The 9,049-nt window shown below is 32.8% G+C and overlaps 1 long non-coding RNA gene across 1 annotated transcript; it reads left to right on the plus strand.

The window, feature by feature from the left end:
* Window positions 1-960: 960 nt before the first annotated feature.
* On the plus strand, window positions 961-8,343 carry LOC126732694 (uncharacterized). The gene is made up of 3 exons (XR_007659521.1): window positions 961-1,245; window positions 2,374-2,436; window positions 5,270-8,343. It is a non-coding gene; the product is annotated as an uncharacterized LOC126732694 (long non-coding RNA).
* Window positions 8,344-9,049: the final 706 nt, after the last annotated feature.

Consider the following 9,049-nt stretch of genomic DNA (forward strand, 5'->3'; position numbering starts at 1 on the left):
ATTAAATAAGAATTGTAAAGATTACAAATAATTGAATGGCTATTTGTATTATGTATATATACTAAATATGTATAAAACTATATTAAGTGGGTTAAGTTATTACATACATAGTTGGTGTTTTAATTAAGCATGATGCATAAGATAGTAAAGTAGAAATTTCCCCCACATGCGACCAATGGGAATTCAACACAAAATGCCAAAGTTTCATGCATGTTGACAAACCCAAAGACCAAGACTTGGCTGGCTATGCAATCACCAAGCTCCACCTCACTTCTTCTTTGACTTTTCTCAAGACAAACATCCAAGAAGCCTCTCCATTTCCCACGGGTCCATGCAAAATCAGAATTCTCACCTCTAACTTTACTCTCTTTTCTCTTAAGAAAAGAACTAAGAAGCTCTCTTAAGTCCCCTTTGTCAAACCCAAGGGTCCACACATTAAAAGAAAGACAAGACTCATCTCATTTCTTATTCACATTTTCTCAAAGAAACTAGAGCAATCAAGAAACTCCCTCCCTCTCATGCCTACAAGTCCAACACCAAAAAGAAAGAAAACTCTCTCAAGCTCTCTACCTCTCATACTTTTGGGTCGAGCCATTAGGAAAGGGAAATCCTTTCATGCAAGAGTGATTTATTTCATTTCCCCTCAAGAACCATAAATTTGGTAAGGATTCTAGCTACTCTCACCTTAGAATCCATGATTTTCTGCAAGGAATTTTTAGTAATGGTATTTGTGGTTTGTGAAATTAGGAAATCATGAACTTGTAAAACTATATATTTATAGTGTTTTAAAAAGGTTTGATATTGTGATATTATAGAACATATATGCTCTTTTAATGTGATGGATATAACTTTATAAAGGTAAGGATATGTGTGTGTGTGTGTGTGTAAAGTGATATTATTCTTTGTAGAAAAGTATAAGTGTGAATGCCAAAAAGTTAAAAAAAAAAAAAAAAAAAAAAAAGGATGGGTAGTGATTTTTCTTCCTTAGCATCACACATATCCACCCCAAGTCCACTCTCTTTATCTCCTTTTACTGCCCCAAAAGTCTTCTCCCTTATCTTATTTTCTTGGCTGCACCAGATCAGAAAGTCCAGCCCCTCTTTTTCTAATCTTTTTCTTGTTCTTGTTCCTTCTTCTTCCTTTGCTCTTACACGGCAACCCTCCCTCTCTCACCAAAATAATATATCCCTCTCTAAAGAAGAAATTAAAAAGTTAACACTAAAATTTCAGCTTCAAAGTTTGTGGGTAAGTAATCAAAATTTCATTTGTTTATTTTTACTTCTTTATCCTCTATCCTGATTTTAAAGGTTGAACTATGATTTTTTTTTAGTGATTTGAAAGTTTGATGATATTGTGATCAATTGAATGCTTATTAACATATTTTAATATGTATAATATGGGTATAAAAATATCCAAATGAAATTAAGGCCTATTGCTATTTGTTGATAATTTTGTAAGAATATGTACTAAAACTGTCTCTGTGACAGATTTGATGTTTACAACAAGAAAAATATGTATTAAATCATATTTTGTGAATTAGGATGCTAGGAGTAGTTTTTATGAATTCCAAGACACACATGGTTGTTATGGAAGTGGTCTCACAACATTTGGATGAACATAAAAAAATAATAATTTAATTTGTAAGTTGCAAGAAATTCTGTCAGGACAGATTTGAGTATACTGTCTTCTGTGATTTTTTGTAAACCATGGGTTTATGCTTTGACTCCGAAATTTTTATGGTATATACTGGATATACAGGGGAGTATTTTTGTACAATTTCATGACATTTGGATGTGTATGGACAGCCTATTTGTATTTTACAAATGAGGCATATGCTACTAAAATGAGCAGTAAACAGTAAATGATAACTCTGATTTTGAGGATTTAATTGTAAAGTTAGGGTGAATGTTTTTAGCTATAATTTAATATGCTTATCTTTTGGTATGTCTAGATCATAGATTAATTTTGTGTAACTTGGTTTGAGGTTTTGTACTCAAAGAAGGGGTTCTAAACCATGCGACGGTTGTATTCATGAAGCTGTTTTGTTCAACATGTTGTATGTTGCCTTAAGAGTGTATATGGTTATATGACCATTCTTAAAAGAGTTTATGTTTATGCATGCATCATTGCCCTAATCTCAAAGCACCTTCTGAAATAAAGTTGGCTCTTCTAGAGATGTGAGATTAGTGTGAGAATGTTGGTTTCTCTATGATTTAGTACATTATGTTGTCTGATGAATGTATTTTGTATTTGTCGGAACCTCGTTAAGGTGGGATTAGGACTTCCTTGATTTTAAGAGATAGGCTTTGAGATGAATGTATAAGTTTATGATAAGGAGTAATGGATAGTGATAAGCTTTGATATTTGGTTTAGGTGTTACTAGTTCCTCAGGTCTAAACTCCTTCAACTGTAGGCTCTCGGTTCCTTTGCTTTCAGGTGAGGGATAAGTTATATGGGTATTTGGTAAGTCATGAAGTTATTTTAAAGTATATTATGCATTAAAAGGTTTTTTATTAGAAATATGACATATAATCATTATTCTGACAAAGATATGTTCGTAAGCTTTCGAACCCTTATGTATACAATTTAAGCATATTGATACCATTACTAATTTCCACAAACATGATGTTTAAAGAAAAGAATGGAAATGCTATTATTATGAAATGTTATGCAAAATAAGAAATTTTAGTATGATGTATAAGTATGAAAGGTTTTCGGGTTATGTCCTTTGATGATCTGAACTCTGTCAGTAGAGGTTAATTACTTGCTTTCCATGGAAAATGTTATAAAATTGGCCATTAAGTAGGACTGGCTTTGCTATACCTGCACTTATTGATTACGGCCAATTTGTGGAGGAAGTCAACCTATCCCCATGGTTGAAAGATATGTATTATGATGTGATCCTAGGAATACCTGACATTGTGGGAAATGCTGGATACCTAGCACTGTGGTGCTAGAAGCCTCCCAAATAAGTACAGACTTATCAGATATGGACTAACCAATAAGTCATTTATGAACAACTATATTATGTTATTAATCATGAGAGAATAATTTTGTTTAAATGCATTATGAAAAGAAGTTTATGATGAAAAGAAATTTATGATGAAAAGAAAAGTTATTCTTTAAAGATAAGAGTTTCTGAAGTTTTGTTACAATTTAAAGATAAAGCTTCTAATGAAAGTACAAATTTATGTTAAAAGGTTATAAGATAGATATTCTTTATGAAACTTTAAGTTTTATGACTATGAAAATTATAATATTTTACGAGAAGAAGTTTAGGAAGAAAGGTTTTGTTATTCTTTAAGATGCTTCTAGTTTAAGACAAAGTTACTAATTATCTGATTTAAGTTAAAATGATTATTTTGTAATGAGAATGCATATATTGATTTTAAACAATCAATATTACATTTGGTGACTTTGTAAGAAATGAAAGAAATTAAATCCGAAAGGTTTTGGTAATATTATTCTGATAAGAAAATGGAGAACAATTATTTTCCTATGAAAAGCGTATAAGTTATTATTATAAATAGTATAAAATACTATGCATGAAAAGTTGTTCTCCGATTCGAATATTCATAGAATGAAATGATCTGATTTACATGCATCCTTATTAAATTCTTATATATCTTACCTTTACTGAGCTGTATAGCTCACCCCTTCCACTCTTTCAATTAGCAAGTTTTATTTTGGAGTAGAGGGAGCCTTAGTCGAGTTTGAAAGGAGCTGGTTTTAGTTTTATATGTATAGATCCAAAATTAGCAATTTGATATTTAGATTTGTAGTATGGTGTATTTTAGGATATAATGAAAGTATGTACCTTAAAGTATTAAGAGATGTATTATGTAAAATTTAGAATTTGCATAATCGGTGGATTGTGTTATCCTTTGAGGTACAATGTAGATACTCTGAATATCAAGTGGAAAGTTATATCATTTAAGTAAAGAAACAAGAATGAAAAGAAAGAGGGAGGCTTTTGTAAAAGTTTTGGAAAAATTTAAGTTGGTTCTTGTTAATATCAAGTTTAACCTTGATATTAGCATGCCGGTCATAATCACAAATCCGGGTATTGGGTTTGGGGCGTGACAAAAATCCAGCCCAAAGAAGAAACGAGATGCAAAGAATGAAGACCCAATGATTCATCCATGCCACAAAGGGTTAAAAAATAAGCAGCAGGATGCGCAGTAAGACCAGACAAACCTGCAAGCAATGGTAAACGCATGAATGGCAGACAAGCCATGGGCTCACATGAGAGTGGAGCACACACAAGGCTTAGCCAACACCTACTTATACCCAACCAATACAGGCGCGATGGGTCATAGGTTAGAGGTAAAAGAGGGTATGGTCTGGTAGTGGGGAGAAGGGGGAAGTCTATTCTGGGATTCCTGTTCAAGCTCTTTTGGGAGAAATGTCCTGCGGGGATAACATATCACTCAAAAGAGGGAAAAATGAGTTGAAATCACTAAGAGCATGCCATAGGAGTTAGTGAGAGAGAACACCCAACCCTTATCCAAATGGAGATGCTACAGAAAGCAAGAAAATAAAACAAAATTTGCTTTGTCTAGGAATAAAGCATGGCACAGTTAGCACAAAGTAGTGGTGGTGGCTACGCAGCCAGCAGACTAGTGGGTGGCTAAGGAAGGACACCTATAACAGGCCAAAAATAGTTAAGGGGTAAAATAGTAAATCTTATCACAACAGGCAGTATAAAAAGGCCTTAACTGTGCACAGTAAACAACAACAAAAAAACAAGGAAGAACAGAAACATAGAAAGAAATAGAAAGCAAAGAGAAAACAGAGAGGATTAGCAAAAAAGAAAGAAAAACGCAAAGTAAGAAAACAAAAGTGTGATAAGGCATGCACCAATAGGCTGCTCCCTTCTTTCTCTCTTAACAGCCTACTCTCTAGCCAGTCAAGAGATTTAAGAATAAGCCACTTAGGTCCGTTCTTCCAAAGTTGGCAATTTCTATGGCAAGATTACCTTGTGAGGTTGCCCACATTGGAGACTGATTCCTTTCTTGGACTTAAATCTGCCAAGAAGTGAAGTCTAGTAGACTAATCCCCTGTCCCTCTTTTATCATGATTGTTTAAGCATTAACATTGTTCTTTTCATTGTTGCTAATTTATTTCTGCCATACTCATATTATCACGTTTCCTTCTTGTTGCAAAGTTGTTTAAATATTATCTTTGGTTGACAACAAGCGTTTTAGTTAGAATATCTTTTTTATCCTATTATATTACGTGTCTCTTGCTATAACGTTTTTTGTGATAGCATCTCCTGCTATGGGCATGTGACCAAGATATTTGCAAAGGGGTCCTAGCTTGTGCACAAGCTGGCTTGAGGTGAGTTTCGATTAAGCCAATTTCGACTCTCTTACCCCAAAACTATTAGGCCATAGTATGGCAAGAAACAGCCAAGTCCAGAATGCAAAAGGCCCGCCACAAATGACATATCTAGGGGCAGGGAAGTAGTGCTAGACCTACCCTCCACCCCTAGAACTAAAGATAATAGCGAATGATTTGATAATGACCCATTACCACATTTGTTCGTACTTAAAAATTTGCCCCTCACCCCCCTTGTAAACATCAAGGTTAGGAAGGAAATGGATGGGTTTATTATAGGAGCGAAGAAAACGATAGAAGAGAAGAAATTGAGAATGGGAAGAGATATACTTTTTCTTTTTTTAGAATACTTAGTATTTTTTAACACACACACGGGGAGAGGGGAGAAGGTTTTTTAAAGAAACTTACAGTAATGTATATCCAAAAAGGCCTGGGAAGAGATATACTTGAGTGTGGGAAAAGAGAGCTCTTCTCGAGGTTGTAAATTGTAGGTACTTATGTAATTGTGACCTCTACATTAATAATACTAAATCAATAATCTCATTGTTTTGAGTCAAATAACACTTCATCCCAAACTTGGAGGAAAAAAAAAAATACTCCTCTCCCTTGACAATTGAAGAAAATAACACTTCCCTCTATAACATTAATATCAATAATAAAATATTCTAAACTTTAAAAAGATTCTTTATATCAAACTTTGACTATAGTTAGTGAAAATATAACTAATACAATTTAGTATAAAAAGAAAAGTTTTTCCAGCACCAAAAAACTTGCAATGGTTCTTGTATGAGTAGAGATGGAGGTATGAATCTTACATATTTTGCTTCTTTTTTTTTTTTTTTTTTTTTCCTTCACAAAATATTTTCATGATTATTCTTCAGTTTTTAATAATTGTGAATTTTAACTTTTTAAGTGTTGAGGGAATAGACAGTTATTGCTTCTCCAAATTTCAGTTTTTACTTTTTAGTATTTATTTTACAATTTCAAAGCATTAATGGGAAAGTTAGTTAAGTTGCTGGAATAAATAAATAAATAAATAAAAACAGTTCTTTTTTTTCTTTTTTCTTGACAAAAACAAAAATAGTTCTTGAAAGATGTAGGAAATATTTTTTTAAAAATAAAATAAAATAAAAGAAGAAGAAGAAGAAGAAGAAGATATAAGCATTGCTTAGAAACTATGATTTTTTATGGTTAACTGTATTTACACTATGTTTGGTTGTAGCTATGGAAAGAGAAAAGAAAGGAAAGGAGGAAGGGAAGGGAAAGAAAAAGAAAAAAGAAGAGAAAATATTTCTCTTTGATATGTTTGAACGAAGGAAAGAAAAGAAAGAAGAAAATATGTGTTTTTACTTTGTACCTTTATTAATAGGCGTAAATGCTCTTTTCGTCCCTATATTTTGGGGTCATTTCTATTTTGGTCCTTACATTTCTATTTTACCACTTTTAGTCCTTAATCCAATTAACGCTTGTTATTTTAGTCATTTTCGTCACTCAACTAATAGAAAAAGCTGACGTGGCAAACAGAGTGCATTGTTGACACAGTAAATGCTGACGCGGCGAATAAAATAATAATAATAAAATTTATTTATTATTTAAAAAATGCCAAGTCAACATAAAATAATAATAAATGCCACCTCAGATCCATATCAATTTAGAATTTTAAATTTTAATTGATCAATTTATAAAAAAAAAAAACAGAATTAAAAATAAAAAACACATGAATTTAGATCTAACATCCTCTTCATCAAGAACACAGAAGAGCACAGCCTAGAAAAGATCATACAAACCTAGAAAATCAAACACAAAGAACACAAGAAAATCAAACTCAAAAAAATCATAAATGAATATTGTACAAAACAAAATCAATCCACATATATACATAAACCAAATTAAAAAAAATAAATAAATAAATAAAACTTGAATTTAGATCTGTTAATTCGTTGGTTTCTCCATCTTCATCTCTCTCTCTCAAACACAGAAAAGAAACAAAACAAATCTAAAGTTGGGCTTTGAATCTAACAGCAACCCATGAATACAACAATTACAACTAAATCTGAACAAGGTGGAAACCCAGATCAGCAAAATCATAACCCACAATTACATAGACAAAATTTCAAAACCCAAACCCAAAACTTAACCCAGTTTTTTTTCACTACTCCATTTCCTCAATGCCCTATTCTCTCTCTCTCTTCATTCACCATGAACCATAGAATCAAAGCATCTACCAAACCCTTCTCCTCTTCCTCACCAACCAGATCCGAGCCTTTCCACTTCCACAAGTACCTTAAACCCGGCGCCCTAGCCCAAATCTGCGACTCCCAAATCACCGCCCACCAACTCAACTCACTCTACCTCCTCTCCTCCTCCATCTCTCTCCATCGCACGTCATCTCCACCATCCTCCAACACTACCGCTCAACAAACTTCGATCAACGCCTTCACCGACAGTATCCCCTGCTTCTCCGGCAGGATCTACAACCCGCGCTGTCCCCAGAGGAAGAAGCTCGTGGCGGCCAAGTCTGTGCTTTTCCTCAACCCGATCCCTAACTCAGTCCAGGACTCGCCCGATTCGCTCAGTAATGACGTTCTCCTTGCTCACTGAAATGGATTACTTCGATTCTTAGTCAAAGATTTTTCATGTTGTAGAGAGGGTTCTATATGTAGTTGTTTCTACTTTGTTCAATTATGTGAAAAAAAATTTGGGTTTGGGTTTTGAAATTTTGTCTATGTAATTGTGGGTTATGATTTTGCTGATCTAGGTTTCCACCTTGTTCAGATTTGGTTGTAATTGTTGTATTCATGGGTTGCTGTTAGATTCAAAGCCCAACTTTAGATTTGTTTTGTTTCTTTTTTGTGTTTGAGAGAGAGATGAAGATGGAGAAACCAACGAATTACCAAATCTGAATTCAAGTTGTATTTATTTATTTGGTTTATGTATATATGTGGATTGATTTTGTTTTGTACAATATTCATTTATGATTTTTCTAAGTTTGATTTTCTTGTATTCTTTGTGTTTGATATTCTAGGTTTGTATGATTTTTTCTGGGTTGTGCTCTTCTGTGTTCTTGATGAAGAGGATGTTAGATCTAAATTCATGTGTTTTTTTTTTTGTTTAATTCTGTTTTTTTTTTTTTTTAAATTGATCAATTAAAATTTAAAATTCTAAACTGACATGGACCTGAGGTGGCATTTATTATTATTTTTATTATTATTTTATGCTGACTTGGCATTTATTAAATAATAAATAATTTTTTTATTATTATTTTATTCACCACGTCAACATTTACTGTGTCAACAATGCACTCTGTTTGCCATGTCAGCTTTTTCTGTTAGTTGAGTGACAGAAAGGATTAAAATAACAAGCGTTAATTGGATTAAGGACTAAAAGTGGTAAAATAGAAATGTAGGGAACAAAATAGAAATGACCCCAAAATGTAGGGACGAAAAGAGCATTTACGCCTTATTAATAATGAGAAAATTCATATATTAGAACATTTGTAATTTCTAAAAAATGTTAAGAACATATTCGTCATTTTATAATGGAAAAGTTTAGGACCGCATAATTTTTCACAATTTCTTGCCATAACTATGACATGATAGAGTATGATTGATAAAGAAAAAATTGTGGATTTATGTGTAAGTGATAGTTAACCACTTACAATTTTTCATGTCAGAGTTGTGACAAAAAAATTGTGGAATAATTTGTGGTC

The sequence above is a fragment of the Quercus robur genome, chromosome 6 (assembly GCF_932294415.1).
Source record: "Quercus robur chromosome 6, dhQueRobu3.1, whole genome shotgun sequence".
In the NCBI taxonomy this organism is placed as follows: Eukaryota; Viridiplantae; Streptophyta; class Magnoliopsida; order Fagales; family Fagaceae; genus Quercus; species Quercus robur.